Below are 17,284 nucleotides of genomic sequence, written 5' to 3'. Positions count from 1 at the left end.
ACATGCTTAGCTTAGGGAACAATGGGGGTACATGGACTCAGCCCACAGAAACACAGGCACCAACTCGATGTACTCATTACTCTAAGATCATTTTTTCCTCATGTACAGTGATCTTTCTTTACCTTTTTATTTTATATGGCAGTATAGCCAGTTAACAATGATGTGATGGGTTCAGGTGGACAGCGAAGGAACTCAGCCATACATATACATGTATCCCTTCTCCACCAAACTCCCCTCCCATCCAGGCTGCCACATGACACTGAGCAGAGTTCCCTGTGCTGTCCAGCAGCTCCTTGCTGGCTCTCCATGTTAAATACAGCAGTGTGTCCATGTCCATCCCACACTCCCTGACTATCACTTCCCCATCCATTCCCCCTGGGAACCATAAGGTTATTACAGAGTATTGAGCAGAGTTTCCTGTGCTGTCCAGCAGGTCCTTGCTGGTTCTCCATGTTAAATACAGCAGTGTGTCCATGTCCATCCCACACTCCCTAACTGTCCCTTCTCCCATCCATTCCCCCCGGGGACCATAAGGTTATTACAGAGTATTGAGCAGAGTCCCCTGTGCTGTCCAGCGGGTCCTTGCTGGTTCTCCACGTTAAATACAGCAGTGTGTCCATGTCTATCCCAGACTCCCTGACTATCCCTTTCCCCATCCCTCCCCCTGGTAGCCGTAAGTTCATTCTCTGAGAGTCTCCTTCTGTTCTGTAAATAAGTTCATCTGCATCATTTCTTTTTCGATTCCTCATATAAAGGATGTCACGTCGGATTTCTCCTTCTCTGAATGACTCACTTCACTAAGTATGACAGTCCCCAGGTCTGTGCATGTTGCTGCACATGGCATTACTTCACTCTTTTTAATGGCTGAGTGATATTGCACTGTATATACTTTAGGTACAGCTTTTGGTGTGCCCGTTTCTCTGTGGAAAAAATAACAACATTTGGTGGTCTCCCCTTTCTATACAGTACGTTCCATTCTCCAAGCATGGGCCTTCAAGACCCCATGAAAGTCACCCTCTCAAAGTCCAAGCTCCCCGCTTCCCTTTAAACACCTCCGAGCACCACCCAAATGGGCCCACTTAGTCCTGCCTGCTCCATCCTGCCTTGGACCTGCGTCCACCCCGATCGGTGGTCCTCACTGAGACGTCTCACATGTGCGGAGCCCTGAGCAAACACCACCACACGTACACACATCACCGTCTCCAGCTCCAGCAACCTTCCAGCACTATCACCAAGGCACACGTCCCTCATCTGTTGTGTGATCGCCCCAAGACAGCAAGAAGGAGCTATTCCCGATACCCTTGTCTTTTTTAAAAGAAGAACTCTCAGCTTACATAGTGTTGTCCATCAACACTACCTCAATTTAAAAAAAATTTAATAAAATGCAGCCCCCCCTTCCAAAAAAAAATAAAGAATGAGAACTCTCGTTTCTACGAGGCCCTCCGAAGTTGAATTCAAGAGCTGTTCTCACCCTGATCACCACGAAGCAGCAGCACAGCAAGGTTGCACAACTCCTCGCCTGACCTACGAATCCGGGAACCAGTTCTGCCGCACAATTAACAGGTTCCATTCGTCTTAGTCTACCGGGCATGTCCCACATGAGAGGGCATACTTGACAGGCCATCATCAAAGACGTCTCTTGCGTATTTGATCCCTGCCACAGCTGAATGGTTGTGTTTCCCCCAAAACCCGTGGTGCGTGGAAACCCGCCCCCCAGGTGATGGTTAAACTTGGGAGGTGGGGCCTGTGGGAGGTGATGGGACTTGAGAGTGCAGTCCTCAAGGGCGAGCGGGCGTGCCCTTATGAATGAGATCCCACTGAGCTCCGTCGGCCCTCCCAGCAGCGACGACATAGCAAGGAAATGATCGTGTTACGAACCAGCAAAGCAGGCTCTCACCAGCCAACAAATGCGCCTGCAACACGTGGCCCCCTCCGGCCTCTAGGACCATGAAAAAGATGTTTCTGTCGTCTTATAAGGCAGCCAGTTTATGGTATTTCGCCGCTCAGTCATGTCCAACTGTTTTGCAACCCCATGGACTGCAGCCCAACAGGCTGCATAGTCAAAGAAGGTAGGTGTGTGTTAGTCACTCAGTCGCGTCCAACTCTTTGTGACCCCCAGGGACTGACTGTAGCCCACCAGGCTCCTCTGTCCACGGAATTCTCGAGGCAAAAAAATACTGGAGTGGGTTGCCATTTCCTTCTCCACAAAGAAGTTGGAACTAGTGGTAAAGAACCCACCTAGCAACCCAGGCAGATGTTCGACCCGTGGGTCACGAAGACCCCCCTGGATGAGGGTATGGGAACCCACTCCGGTACTCTTGCCTGGAGAATCCCATGGACAGAGGAGCCTGGTGGGCTACAGTCCACGGGGTCACAGCAGGCATGTGTGGATGTGAGAGCTGGACCATAAAGAAGGCTGAGCACCGAAGAAGTGATGCTTTCAAACTGTGGTGTTGGAGAAGACTCTTGAGAGTCCCTTGGACTGCAAGGAGATAACACTAGTCCATTCTAAAGGAAATCAGTCCTGAATACTCACTGGAAGGACTGATGCTGAAGCTGAAGCTCCAATACTCTGGCCGCCTGATGCAAAGATCCGACTCACTGGAACAGACCCTGATGCCGGGAAAGACTGACGGCGGGAGGAAAAGGGGGCGACAGAGGATGAGATGGTTTGGATGGCATCACCGACTCGATGGACATGAGTGTGAGCAAACTTTGAGAGGTCGTGAGGGACAGGGAAGCCTGGCGTGCTGCACTCCATGGGGGTAGCAAAAAGTCAGACACAACTTAGCAACTCAACAACAACAAAGGAAAAGATAGGCGAAGGAAACCAAGCCTCCAAGAATGGGAGTGGGAGGAGCTGTGATGATGAAACGGACACCTGCACGCTACTGATTCCGTGTATGAAACAGACAGCGAATAAGAACCTTGGACACAGCACACACAACTCTCCTGAGTGCTCTGCAGACACCCAACAACAGCAAGAAGCGTATGGCATTAAGACTGTCACGGCAGGGCAGAGGGACTAAGGCAAAGCGCCCTGAACAGATCCAAAGGTCTCAGGTTTCCGGGCAGTCAGTGCTCAAGGTCAGGGGCAGCATCAACCAACAAGGATCGACGGCTTCCCGGGCTGGTGGTCCAGTGATTAGGATTCCATGCTTCCAATACAAGGGCTGCGGAGGAGTCGACCCCCCCACCCCGCCACACCACATGGTGCACCCAAAAATAGAATTTTTTCTTAAATTGAAAACAAATAATAATATTAACAAAGATCTAGGGTTAATGGTCCTCAACACAGCTGAATCCTCTCACAACAGACTGCTCACCACAGGCTGGTCAAAGTCATCCTTCCAGTCACTCCCCAGGGACTTAGTAAGCACCTACTGTATGCTTCCCCTCGTAGCTCAGGCGGTAAAGCACCTGCCTGCAGTGCAGGAGACCCTGGGTCGGGAAGATCCCCTGGAGGAGGCAACGGCAGCCCACTCCAGTATTCGTGCCCGGAGAATCCCACGGACAGAGGAGCCTGGTGGGCTACAGTCCATGGGGTCCCAAGAGTTGGACACAACTTAGCGACTAAACCACCACCAACCACCGCCACGACACAGTGCTAGAAAGTGAGGTACAATCGAAAGCAAAGTCTTCCACACCCCCGAACACGGACAGCGGGACGTTTCTGGCCCCAACACACACAGATCAGGCAAGACAGTACATGTCTCAACCAGTGGAAGGTCCAAGGTCCCTGAGACGCCCACCCCCGCCAGGCCCCCACACCAACCTCTGCTCAGAGTCAGCGCTTTGAACCCCCACACTGAAGCGAGTTCCCAAGGATCGCTTCAAAGGCCTTTGGTAACTCTGGAAGGCATCAGCAGACTGACCTTTGAGCAATTAACTACGTCAAGACTGAGAAGGAAAGAGAGGCAGAGAGAGGAGAGGCTCAAAACTACTCCAGGAAGAATCAACCTAAGAGAAAGACACCTGCGAACAGGTTTTTTTTGTACTTGAGTTTTCTGTTCCAAGGGAGACGGCTCTCATCCTTCAAGCAGAAGAGAAATTAAAGTCATTGCCTCTGTGCGATAGCCGGAAAGGGTCTTTATGGTGAATTTCAACGAGCAGCCTGTGACTGCCACGTCATTTCAGTATGTAGGTATGCTTGCTTCTCGGCGAGGTTAAATGAACCACGGTGGTGGGCAAGCTGCCTTTTGCTTTCATGGCGACGCGAACCACGCTGCTGGGTCAACATGTACGCTCGGGTTTCTTGCAAATTATTTCATAATTGTTACCTGTGTGTGCCGAATGGGGCTTACTTAACTTGCTGCGGTCGCTGGCAACAGGACACCAACAGCCGCGTGATCAAGAGTGCGCGATTCCCATGTTTGGCCAGACAAGGGCTGCCCCATACACTGAGAATGCGACAAACGTTATGTAACAGCCACACAATAACCACTGCAATACCTCGTGCAGACAGTACTCTTCAAACAGAGAGGACACTCCTGGACCCGTCACAGGATCACTTCAGTTCGGTGCACTCGCTCAGTCGTGTCAGACTCTTTGCGATCCCCGTGGACCGCAGCACGCCAGGCCTCCCTGTCCGTCGTCAACTCCTGGAGCTTGCTCAAACTCAGGTCCCTCAAGTCAGTGATGCCATCCAACCATCTCACGGGATAAGAACACCCATTACTGAGCATTTCATGTCGTCAAAAGTTCCTTAACAAACATGCCACAATTGGGTATCTCACGAGTCCTGAGGCACATACTGGCTAATCCAGGCCAATCAATTTCAAGTCATTCTGTGTTAAAGAGTGACTTCCCTGGTGGCTCAGACGGTAAAGCGTCTGCCTACAATGCGGGAGACCCTGGTTCGATCTCTGGGTCGGGAAGATCCCCTGGAGCAGGAAATGGCAACCCATGTAAAAAATGAATCATTCAAAAACACTTGGGGAATAAACCATAGGACCTGAAACATTCATGCCTCCAGATCCCAACGTCACCCGTCTTTCTCATCAATATGCTCTTGCTGGTCTGTTAAATTTATATCACTTTAAAACCTCCCATGCCCATAATTGCAATAAAATAGCTCCCTCTAAATACTCTTTTCACAGTAGTAATGTATAGGTGCACCTAAATAAAGAGTTTATAGAGAGACTTATTTATACAGACGTACTTATTTATATAGACCGGGCTTCCCAGATGGCTCAGTGGTAAAGAATCTGCCTGTCAATGCAGAAGACCGGAGTTCTATCCCTGGGTTGGGAAGATTCCCTGGAGGAGGAAATAGCAACCCTCTGCAGTATTCTTGCTTGGGAAATCCCGTGATCAGAGGGACCCGGCGGATTATAGTCCATAGGGTCACAAAGAGTCCACAATTTAGCAACTGACTACACATGCACATTTATATAGATTGGGAAAAACTGAAGGCAAGAGGAGAAGGGGACGACAGAGGATGAGATGGTTAGATGGCATCACCGACTCAATGGATATGAGTTTGAGCCAACTCTGGGAGATGGTGAAGGACAGGGAAGCCTGGCGTGGGGTACTCCATGGGATCGCAAAGAGTCGGACACGACTGAGCGACTGAGCAACAACTTATTTATATCCAAACAGGGAGATTATAAAGCATGTTTTCATTAGTGCTAAGCATTAGGCATTAATGATGGTCTACAGACTTCTAAGGGGCTTCCTTGGTTGCTCACGGCACCCGCCAACGCTAGAGACACAGGTTCGATCACTGGGTGGGGAAGATTCCCTGGAGAAAGGAACGGGAACCCCACGCCAGCATTCTTGCCTGGGGAATCCCATGGACTGGGGAGCCTGGTGGGCTGCCGTCCACGGGGTTGCAAAACACCTGCACATGACTGATTCCTAAACAAGTAACAGATGAGGCACCGTCAGCTGAACTCAACCGTAGCCCCCCGAGTATGACAGCCAGAGGCAGAGACGCTGTCTGAACTCCTGGCAACCCAATCCTTCTGGGCTGCTAATTTAGCACCCGCCCCACCTTCATGTTCTCAAAATACCGCATAAATACCAAACCGTCACCACGTCCTTCCTCTGGGTCTAACTGTGTGCGAGGGAGTCCATTTATGCCTTGGAAACTGTCCTGACCTGAGGGTCACTGAACGAGCATCTAGAATGTCCAGGGAGGAATTCAGAGCACGTGGACACTCTTCTCTGGGGGTCAGAACCTGAAAACTGCATTTTCTCAACACCTGAAAAGAGGAAGCACGTCTTCTCACTGAAGATTTTCACTCAGAAGGAAAGCAAAGCGTTTCCACAACTGTTTTCCTCATCTAGCTCCCTAACATCAGAACACTTTTCTGAAGAGCAGAACTGCTTTCTTCAACAAAATTTCGTGTAAACACCAGTCAGGGGCAAGACCGGTAAAAGAAACTGCCAGCCAGTGCAGGAGAGGCAGGTTCGATCCCTGGGCCGGGGAGATTTCCCTTGGCAAAGGAAAGGGCAACCCACTCCAGTATCCGTGCCTGCAAAACCCCCTGGACAGAGGAGTCTGGCAGCTTCAGCCCATGGGGTCACAGAAGAGTCCGATATGGCCGAGCTAGTAACACACAGACTACAAGGGATTTTTGTTTGGTTGGTTGGTTTTATTGTCATTTCACTAGTTTTTTAAGAGAAATCCTTTGTTCACTTATTTTTAGCCTTATTTCTCCAATTAAAAGAGAATTGTAACAGGTCATAAACATTCTTCTCAGGACAACCTTTGCTAGGTCATTGGTTTTAGTTTTTACATTATCTCCTCTTTAGTGCCTTTAAGCAACAAAAATTTCCCTTTGGATTTGTCTCCTTAAGCCAAAGATTGTCTAGGTCCATGTTTCTTAATTCTTAGGTAAAACCTTTTCTTCACCTTTTAATATTTTAGTTTTAAAGTTACTATATAATAATCAGAAAATCTGCCTGGTTATATGTCCGTTATATCTCCATTTCAAAAATGGAAAAGAAATTTTGTCTATAAAACTGCTACTTAAGAAATGTGTGTAGGGATGGAGGCTCAAGAGGGAGGGGATATATACAGAGTTATAATGAGTCACGCTGTTTTATGGAAGAAAGCAATACAACATTGTAAAGCAATTACCCTCCAATTAAAGAAAAACTTTAAGGGGAAAAAAAAAAAGGGGGCAGTGGGAGAAGAATGCATGGATATAAAATAAGGAATAGAGAGAACTATCCCAAGGAACACAGAAAGGAAACAGGTACTCACACAGCCAACACGCCTGCGTCAAGTGTTGACCCTCGTGGGACTGAATGGTGTCTTCCCCCAAAACTCAGATGATGACAGCCCGACCTCCCAAGACCTGAGAATGTGGCTGGAGGTGAAGACCGGTGTTTAAAAAAAAAAAGGGAGGTGATTCAGTTAAACGACATCATCAGGGTGGGCACGGCTCCCATAGGAGTGGTGTCCTTGTTAAGAGTGAAACCGATCAGGACGCAGATGCGCCCACACAGAGGGAATAAATACCAAGTGAGCATACAGGGAGGAGACAGGATCCACATGCCAAGGGGAGAAGCCTGGAGGGAAACCAGCCCCGAGGACACCTGGATCTCTTGACGCCAGCCCGCAGGACAGTGAGGAAGCAATGTCTTCAGGAAGCCCAGCGTGCAGCCCTCAGTTACGGCAGTTAGAGCCGCCTAACACCCGCTCTATCAGGCTCTGTGCTGCTCCAACGTGTGGACAGAAAAAGCAGCAGGAAAGGAAGTACACGACCCATCTGGGCCCAGGCCGCCGGTCCCCTATAAATAAGAACAACCGATCTGTTTGGGCGGAAGACTGCTCCTCTCTCTAAGCCTCTCTTTTCTCACCTGTATAATGGGATCATAAAAGGAAGGTCGTTATTAGGGTTCCCCGAGAGAAGGAATACGCAGCAGCCACCAAACTTCTCAGACCTCCCAAGTGCTCAATACACACTTTGGTTGTTCAGTTACTCGTTTCTGTCCGAATCTTTGTGACCCCGGGGACTGCAGCAGGCCAGGCCTCCCTGTCCATCACCGACTCCCAGAGCTTGCTCAAACTCATGGCCACCAAGTCGGTGATGCCATCCAACCATCTCATCCTCTGTCGTCCCCTTCTCCTCCCGCCTTTAGTCTTTCCCACCGTCAGGGTCTTTTCCAATGACTCCGTTCTTTGCATCAGGTGGCGAAAGTATCAGAGTTTTAGCTTCAGCATCAGTCCTTCCAATGAACATTCAGGACCTTTAGGATGGACTGGTTGGATCTCCTTGCTGTCCAAGCGACTCTCAAGAGTCTTCTCCAGCACCACAGTTCAGAAGCATCAGTTCTTTGGCGCTCAGCCTTCTTTATGATCCAAATCTTACATCCATGCATGACTGCTGGAAAAAACCACAGCCTTGACCATACGGATCTTTGCTGGCAAAGTAAGGTCTCTGCTTTTTAACACGCTGTCTAGGTTGGTCATAGCTTTTCTTCCAAGGAGCAAGCGTCTTTTAATTTCATTTTCAACACAAACCATCATTCTTAAAATTGGGCTGCACCTGGGCCAGTTCAACCTGCCTCTGGTGTTAGGTATTCAGTCGTGTCCGACTCTGTGACCTCACGGACTGTAGCCCGCCAGGGTCCTCTGTCCGTGGGATTCTCCAGGCAAGAGTACTGGAGTGGGGTACCATGTCCTTCTCCAGGGGATCTTCCCGACCCAGGGATGGAACCCGGGTCTCCTGCACTGCAGGCTGATTCTTTACCGCTGAGCCAGTGAGAGGCCCTTTGAGAAGGGGAGCTATTTCTATAATTGAATGCATCTAAAAATGTGACCAGAAGGTACGAATGAAGGTGAAAGACGAAAATGTGCCATTCAAAAATAGACACATTTGGGAACACTTCCAGAGACGTCCTCCTAAGGTTACATGTTAAGATTTCATGAGCTGAAGTCAAGCCAGATACACGCACATTTGTGACGGAAAGACAAACTATTATTCCTTAAAACTGAGAAGCCGGCAGGATTTTCTCACTCTATATTGAAAGAAAAAAAGCATAAATACTTTTGAAAGGAAAGGGGAAGGAAAAACATATAGCACTTAAAAAAAAAAAAAAGAGTACTGTTCTACTGCTTTAAAGCCGTGGATAATGTAAGAACATAAAATATCTGTGATGTGGTCTGTTCATTAAAGTGCAGGATTTAGTATAAATTGAATTTTAAACTATAATTTACCCAGACGATAATTTTGAATGTAATAACTGAATTTGCTTTAATTGCTTTTAAATCCTGCTGGCAAAATTTAAGGAAACTCTTAATTTCTGCCAATTTATTAGAAGCAGGCAAGCTGGAACACACAATAAAAATCATTAGGTAATAAAACAAATCTTGCTTGACTTGGTGAACCCACAATGTCAAGCAGACCCGGAAGCTATTTATGTAACAAAAGAAACGGACGAGGAGGAAAGACCACCTCATTCCATTAAGGAAAACATCTGGCTTATAAACACACGTTCACTGGAAAGACACCATAAACGGGATCCTTCTGGTGCTGGTTTTCTCAGAATCACCCTTTTAAGGCTTTTTAAGTCTTCTAAGAGGGGAGGAATTCATAAATGCTTTCCCCACATTGATGAGCTTTTCCTATTGTGTCCTGGGTCGTGTTTTTAATTCACTGTGTTGCCAGACATTAACCTCTTCATCCACACTTGGAACAGGAAAAGCTTCTGGAATCGAGGTTTCCTACAGGTCACCACCCAGAGTCTCCCAAGCCCTTCATGTTACTGTCTGGTGCGGCTGAGGATACATAGTGCCCGCAACCAAGGGCGGGGTGTCTGAGCCCTGGGACCAGTGTGGCTCTGACTGTCTTGGGGCAGATAGTCAGACACAGCAGACTCCAGTACCCACTCCTACGGGAATCTGGAAGCATCACACCTTTGGCGGGGACCTTCCTTCAACCAGCTAGAAATTCAGCCTCGCAAATGGCTGGACCTCCTTGCAGTCCAAGGGACTCTCAAGAGTCTTCTCCAACACCTCAGCTCAAAAGCATCAATTCTTTGGCGCTCAGCTTTCTTCACAGTCCAACTCTCATATCCATACATGACCAGTGGAGAAAACCACAGCTTTGACTAGATGGACCTTTGTTGGCAAAGTAATGTCTCTGCCTTTTAATATGCTGTCTAGGTTGGTCAAAGCTTTTCTTCCAAGGAGCAAGTGTCTTTTAATTTCATGGCTGCAGTCACCATCTGCAGTGATTTTGGAGCCCAGAAAAATAAAGTCAGCCACTGTTTCCACCGTTTCCCCATCTATTTGCCATGAAGCGATGGGACCGAATGCCATCACCTTAGTTTTCTGAATGCTGAGTTTTAAGCCAACTTTTTCACTCCCCTTTTTCACCTTCATCAAGAGGCTTTTTAGTTCCTCTTCACTTTCTGCCATAAGGGTGATGTCATCTGCATATCTGAGGTTACTGATATTTCTCCTGGCAATCTTGATTCCACCTTGTGCTTCATCAAGCCCAGCATTTCTCATGATGTACTCTGCATATAAGTTAAATAAGCACAGTAACAATATACAACCTTGACGTCCTCCTTTTCCTACTTGGAACCAGTCTGCTATTCCACGTCCAGTTATCACTGTTGCTTCCTGACCTGCATACAGATTTCTCAAGAGGCAGGTCAGGTAGTCTGGTATTCCCATCTCTTGAAGAATGTTCCACAGTTTGTGGTGATCCACACAATCAAAGGCTTTGGGGTAGTCAATAAAACAGAAATAGATGTTTTTCTGCTACTCTCTTGCTTTTTCGATGATCCAACAGATGTTAGCAAGTACTGTTTAAGTCTGGCTTGGAGAATTTTGAGCATTACTTTACTAGTGAGACGAGTGCAATTGTGCGGTAATTTGAGCATTCTTTGGCATTGCCTTTCTTTGGGATTGGAATGAAAACTGACCTTTTCCAGTCCTGTGGCCACTGCTGAGATTTCCAGATTTGCTGGCATATTGAGTGCAGCACTTTCACAGCATCATCTTTCAGGATTTCAAATAGCTCAACTGGAATTCCATCACGTGCACTAGCTTTATTTGTAGTGATGACTACACTTGACTTCACATTCTGAGATGTCTGGCTCTAGATGAGTGATCACACCATCGTGATTATCTGGGTCATGAAGATCTTTTTTGAATAGTTCTCCTGTGTATTCCTGCCACCTCATCTTAGTATCTTCTGCTTCTGTTAAGTCCATACCACTTCTGTCCTTTCTTGAGCCCATCTTTGCATGAAATGTTCCCTGCGTATCTCTTAATTTTCTTGAAGAGATCTCTAGTCTTCCCCATTCTATTGTTTTCCTCTACATCTTTGCATTGATCGCTGAGTAAGGCTTTCTTATCCCTCCTTGTTATTCTTTGGAAGTCTGCCTTCAAACGGGTATATCTTTCCTTTTCTCCTTTGCCTTTAGCGTCTCTTCTTTTCTCAGCTATCTGTAAGACCCTCTCAGACAACCATTTTGCCTTTTTCGCATCTCTTTTTCTTCGGGATGGTCTTGAAGAGGTACACATCTTCATGACAAAATCAGTGGGTCACAGGCATGAGAAACACACAGCACAGGGACCACAGTCAGTAATAACGTCACCCCTTTGCACGGTGACAGCCGGTAACTACAGACTTACCCCGGGGATCGTTTCCAAACGTACAGAAATATTGAATCGCTATGTTCTGCGTCTGGAAGAGACCCGGCTCTACAGGTCAATTGCAACTTCAAAAACAATCAGACAGATGATCAAAGTCACAGAAAAAGAGATCAGACTTCTGGTTACCAGAGACGAGTGCTGGGCGGGCCGAGGGAAGTGAATGAAGGCGGTCGTTAAGTGCGAACTTCCGAGTGCTAGGAATGTGATGTACACCATGGTGACTGTAATGAACACTGCTTGTATGTTACACATGACAGTTAAGAGAGCAAATCAGAGTTCTCATCACAAGGAAAAATATTTTTCTTCTTTTTTTGTTTTTTGGCTATCTATTGCCTGTTTAGTAGCTCAGTCTCACTCTCTGTGAGCCCCTGGACGCGAGCCCGCCAGGCTCCTCTGTCCACAGGATTCTCCAGGCAAGAATCCCGGAGTGCGTTGCCATGCGCTTCTCCAGGGGATCTTCCCAACGCAGGGATCGAACCCAGCTCTCCCACATTGCAGGCGGATTCTTTACCCACTGAACCGTCAGGGAAGCCTCTGTATCAATTATAGATGATAGATTTTCACTGAACTTCTTGTGGTCATGATTAAAATGATGTATAGAAATCAAACCGTTAAACTACACGCCTTAAACTTATACAGCGCCGTATGTCAATCAGCTCTCAATAAAACTGGAAGAGACCCAAGAACAACAAAGAGACCGCCTTTACCTTCTGCGTCCCAGAAAGCTGTACACATTTCTCACAGCAGTGGTGGTCCGTGTCTCCCACCAAATGATAAATATCCTCAACATCATGGTCTGGACAGTCTCTGTTGCTACTACGCAGCTCTGCCCCCAGGGAAGAAAGTCTCAGGATAAACAATGGATGTGGCCAAGCGTCCCAATTAAAACTGGTTTTCAAAACGGGCCATTGGAAGTACCTTCCCCTGACACACAGCCTTACCAGAATCTAGCTCCCAGCACTTCCTTCATGATTGAATTTCAGCAAGTCATATCCTGATATGTGGGCTTCCCAGGTGGTGCCCGTGGTAAAGAACCTGCCTGCCAACGCAGGAGACACAGAAGATGCAGGTTTTGATCTCTGGGTCCGGGAGGGCATGACAACCCACTCCAGTATCCTTGCCTGGAGAATCCCACGGACAGAGGAGCCTGGTGGGCTATGGTCCATGGGTTTGCAAAGCGTCGGACACGACTGAAGCAACTTAGCACACACGTGCGCACACAGAAAGCAAATAAAAAGCAAAACCATCCAAGAACTTCTGGGCTCGGTATTTTTAGATGATGGCTTCCAGGGAAAGGCCAACAACATACTTTACTGGTATAACAGAGGCAATCGTTGCTGCCAAGAACCCCCCAACTGCCGGGAGTGGCCCTGACCTCAACGCATGCCCCCAATGAATAACAGTCGGTGGGCAGGCAACGGTTGCAAAGGCCTCTTGAGAGGAGTGGGTGATGCTGGCACCGGGGTCACCTGAGGCCATGTGGCTTCCTCATGCCCGGCTACCCCTTCCTCCGAAACTGGCCTCCTCCTCCTCTCCCATCCACAGCTGCCGATCCCAAAGGGGGCCCCACCCCCAGCCAGAACTTCGCATACCCAACCCCCCACCCAGAGTCAGCTTCCCAGGAGAGCCACTCTGCAGAACTGGGTCACCTTCTCAGGGGGCCGCAAAACTGGGTGAGCAAATGAAGAGAGCCCGGTCAATACAGGTTATCATTCTTGGAAGAAAAGCTATGACACACCTAGACAACGCATTAAAAAGCAGAGACGTCCCTTTGCCAACAAAGGACCACAGAGTCAAAGCTATGGTTTTTCCAGTGGTCACGGACAGATGTGAAAACTGGACCGTAAAGAAGGCGGAGCACCAAAGAATGGATGCTTTTGAACGGTGGTGTTGAAGAAGACTCGAGAGTCCCTTGGACTGCAAGGAAATCCAACCAGTCCATCCTAAAGGAAATCAGTCCTGAATATTCATTGGAAGGACTGATGCTGAAGCTGAAGCTCCAATCCTTTGGCCACCTAATGCAAAGAACTGACTCACTGGAAAAGACCCTGATGCTGGGAAAGAGTGAAGGCGGGAGGAGAAGGGGACGACAGAGGATGAGATGGCTGGATGGCATCACCAACTCGATGCACGTGAGTCTGAGTAAACCCAGGGACATACTGAAGGACAGGGAAGTCTAGCCTGCTGTAGTCCATGGGGTTGCAAAGAGCTGGACATGACTGAGTGACTGAAAAGCATCCTCGATGACCCCTCCTATCTTCTATTTCACAGACATTTTCCCCGATTCAGGACTCCAACACCAGGCAACGTGTACTTTCATAGGCAGGTGAGCTCCAGGGCCTCTCGAGACCTCCTTGACCTTCAAAAAGGAAAGACTGCGTGTTCCTAAGCCTTCCTTTCATTAGGACAATTCGTAGGGAACTGTGCTGAGCTAAAGTGACTCTAAATAACCAAAGAAAATCTACTTCCAGTAACATACTTACTGGTATACAGTATGGTGGAGTATTATTCAGACACAACGAAGGAAAAGAGTTTCAGTAGCTACATAACGGCTGAACCTTGAGGCTGTGAAGTTTGCTGAAAAAAAAAAAGGCCGTCGCGAATGGACAAACACAGTGACGTTCTGGAGTGGTCCAAGTCACATATGCAGACAGAAGGACAGAGGTTTGGGGAGGCTGGGTGGAGGGGAGGGGAGGGGGCAGCTGCTGCTTATGGGCACAGAGCTTACTCCTGGGAGGGGAAAGACGTTACAGTGACTGGCTGCCCATCATCTGTCTACACAACCAATGGCCACTTTTCGCCACACAACATCCAGATACCATACCGTCGAAAAATCCTCAAATACCCACCGTCCAGCCTCTTGCAGAAAATTTCGCTGATGACAAAAATGAACCGAAATACTTCCAGCCAGAACTGCTTTAGCGCAAGTGTAGGGTTAGTGACTAAACGCAGGCTCAAAGGATTACGGTGAATTACTTAAGTCACACTGCAGTTAACAGAGCAATGACGAGATGTAAAGCGGGCTTTCCAGGTGGCGCTAGCGGAAAGAACGCAGCTGCCGAGGCAGGAGACGGAAGGGACACAGGTTGGATCCCTGGCGCTAGCGGAAAGAACGCAGCTGCCGATGCAGGAGACGGAAGGGACACAGGTTGGATCCCTGGCGCTAGCGGAAAGAACGCAGCTGCCGATGCAGGAGACGGAAGGGACACAGGTTGGATCCCTGGCGCTAGCGGAAAGAACGCAGCTGCCGATGCAGGAGACGGAAGGGACACAGGTTGGATCCCTGGCGCTAGCGGAAAGAACGCAGCTGCCGATGCAGGAGACGGAAGGGACACAGGTTGGATCCCTGGCGCTAGCGGAAAGAACGCAGCTGCCGATGCAGGAGACGGAAGGGACAGGGGATCCTGGGCTGCGGAGAGCGCTGCGATGCAGGAGACGGAAGGGACACAGGTTGGATCCCTGGCGCTAGCGGAAAGAACGCAGCTGCCGATGCAGGAGAAGAGATCTTCCTGGGTCGGGAAGATCCCCCGGAGAAGAGAACAGCAACCCACTGCACTGTTCTTGCCTGGACACCCCCATGCACAGAGGAGCTTGGTGGGCTTCAGTCCGTAGCGTCACACAGAGTCGGACACGTGTGAAGCGACTCAGCCGTGCACACACGAGACGTGAACAGTTGTTTTTCTCAGAGGGCCTCGTACAACTAACGTGTCTCTGGTCCTTTTTTCCTCTCTGACATTAAAAACACCACGGTATCTGAAAAAGAAGCACACACAACCTCTTCAGAGGTGCTGGCTGGTGTGTTTCTCAGCTACACTCATCCTTCAAAAGCCCAACCTCTGAAACTCACATATGACCCAGCAATTCCCCTCCTGGTGTATCTCCAAAAAACTCAAAAACTGTAATTCGAAAAGACACACATATCCCAGTGTTCAGAGCAACACTATTCACAATAGCCAAGACACGTTCAGTTCAGTTGCTCAGTCATGTCCGACTTTTTGCGACCCCATGAATTGCTGCACGCCAGGCCTCCCTGTCCATCACCAACTCCTGGAGTTCACTCAGACTCCCGTCCATCGAGTCAGTGATGCCATCCAGCCATCTCACAGTAACAAGCTAAGTGTCCATCGACAGATGAATGGATAAAGGAGATGTGATGTATGCCCAGTGGAATATTACACAGCCGTAAAAAAGCATGAAACCGTGCCATTTACAATAAGTTGGAGGTCAATGGAATTTGACTAGGTACAGCCACATTTAGTTCATCACACAGGTCTGGGGCTGCGTCCCGACTCCAGACAGAAGGGAACAAAGACCGTGGGAACTTCCACGGCCCTCCGCAGACAGAGGTCAACCACCCCTGAAGTCAGGAACCCGGGGCCACACAGGGCCCCAGTGCTGCCTGTGAGGGACCCAGGAGGCCACCTCACGCTCCCCAAGCTCCACATCCAAACCCAGGATAGACCGGACCGGACAGTCACCCATGTTTCTCTCCCGGTTAATAAATACTCTGACTGATTCTGAAACCTACCAGTCACGGAGCACCCAGACATGGAATGGGGGAAGACACAGGTGTCATCTCTAACAGCACATGGCCTCTTTCCAATCTCTGCTTACTCTGAACTCACCTCTAACCTCTCCCCCCAAAATGCACGGCCAGAGAAGTTCAGGAAAGTTCCCTGAGCCAGACTTCTGCGCAGAGCTGGCTGGGCTACACAAAGAGAAACTGTGTCTTCCCTCTCTCTCTGAGTCTCTCTCTCTCTCTCTCTCTCTCACACACACACACACACACACACCCCTTCATTCTGAACGCTGCCCACAGCTGCACTCATCACTCTTACTTCTTCCACAGGAAACGGGACTAGAAGGAAAAATAAGGCAGGAACGTCGCCTTGAGCACTCACATCACCCGGTGCTCAAGTCTTAACCCTCTCCGGCAGAAAAAAAAAGGGGGAAAAAAAAAAAAAGCCAAGACAGCCTGCACGTCAAACAGGATCGGGACTTGTTTACCCTCAAAATCTCTCTGGAGGAAAAAAATAATAATTTTCCCTGTGCAAACAAATAAGGAAAAACACAGAGAGTGCAGGCACCCCAAAATATTTGATTTCCGAAACTGACACGGCGGCCCGGTTGGTACTGCTTTCGTGTCGTATACACGATAAAGACCAACACGCTCACGTTTCAGACGAGATGGGTTACGTCCCCCTGCTGACAACCAGCTCTTAGGACAGAAGCAAAGGCAAGACACCATTGGGAAGACTATGCAATTTTTCCATGAGACTCCAGATAATGTCTTTTTTAAAAAGCAAGCTCTATAAAGGCAAACAGTGAGAAGGACTCCTTATATAGCAGTGATGCACCCCCTCCAACAACTAAGGAAAAATACAGAGTGCATGAACACCGAAATATTGGATTTCCAAAACAGCGGATGTACATAACCACCGACAACGGCGGCCCGGTTGGTACCGTCTTACGCGCCATATATGCTATAAAGACCAACGTATTTACATTACAGACGAGATGGGTCACTTCCTCCTGTTCACAACCAGCTCTTAGAACCAAAGGCAAAACACCACTCGGGAGACTATGTAATTTTTCCACGAAAATCCAGATAGTTTTCCACGAAAATTTAGATAGTTTCTTTTTAAAAAAGCAAACTCTATA

At 48.5% G+C, this 17,284-nt stretch overlaps 1 protein-coding gene across 5 annotated transcripts in view; it reads right to left on the bottom strand.

Moving 5' to 3' along the window:
- The window catches only part of TBL1X (transducin beta like 1X-linked), a 266,324-nt gene that overhangs the window by 198,635 nt on the left and 50,405 nt on the right, over window positions 1-17,284 (bottom strand). For 2 of the 5 annotated variants that reach the window (XM_013976726.2, XM_013976725.2), the window contains exon 1: window positions 14,473-14,746. The exons of the other annotated variants lie outside the window; for them this stretch is intronic. The gene's annotated coding sequence lies outside the window, so the exon portion shown is untranslated. Of the gene's footprint in view, window positions 1-14,472; window positions 14,747-17,284 lie in introns of those variants that run through there. 5 annotated transcript variants of the gene reach the window in all.

Source organism: Capra hircus, assembly GCF_001704415.2.
Source record: "Capra hircus breed San Clemente chromosome X unlocalized genomic scaffold, ASM170441v1, whole genome shotgun sequence".
Taxonomy (NCBI): Eukaryota; Metazoa; Chordata; class Mammalia; order Artiodactyla; family Bovidae; genus Capra; species Capra hircus.
Note: the sequence above shows the minus strand (reverse complement) of the source record. Positions and strands in the feature narration are given on the sequence as shown.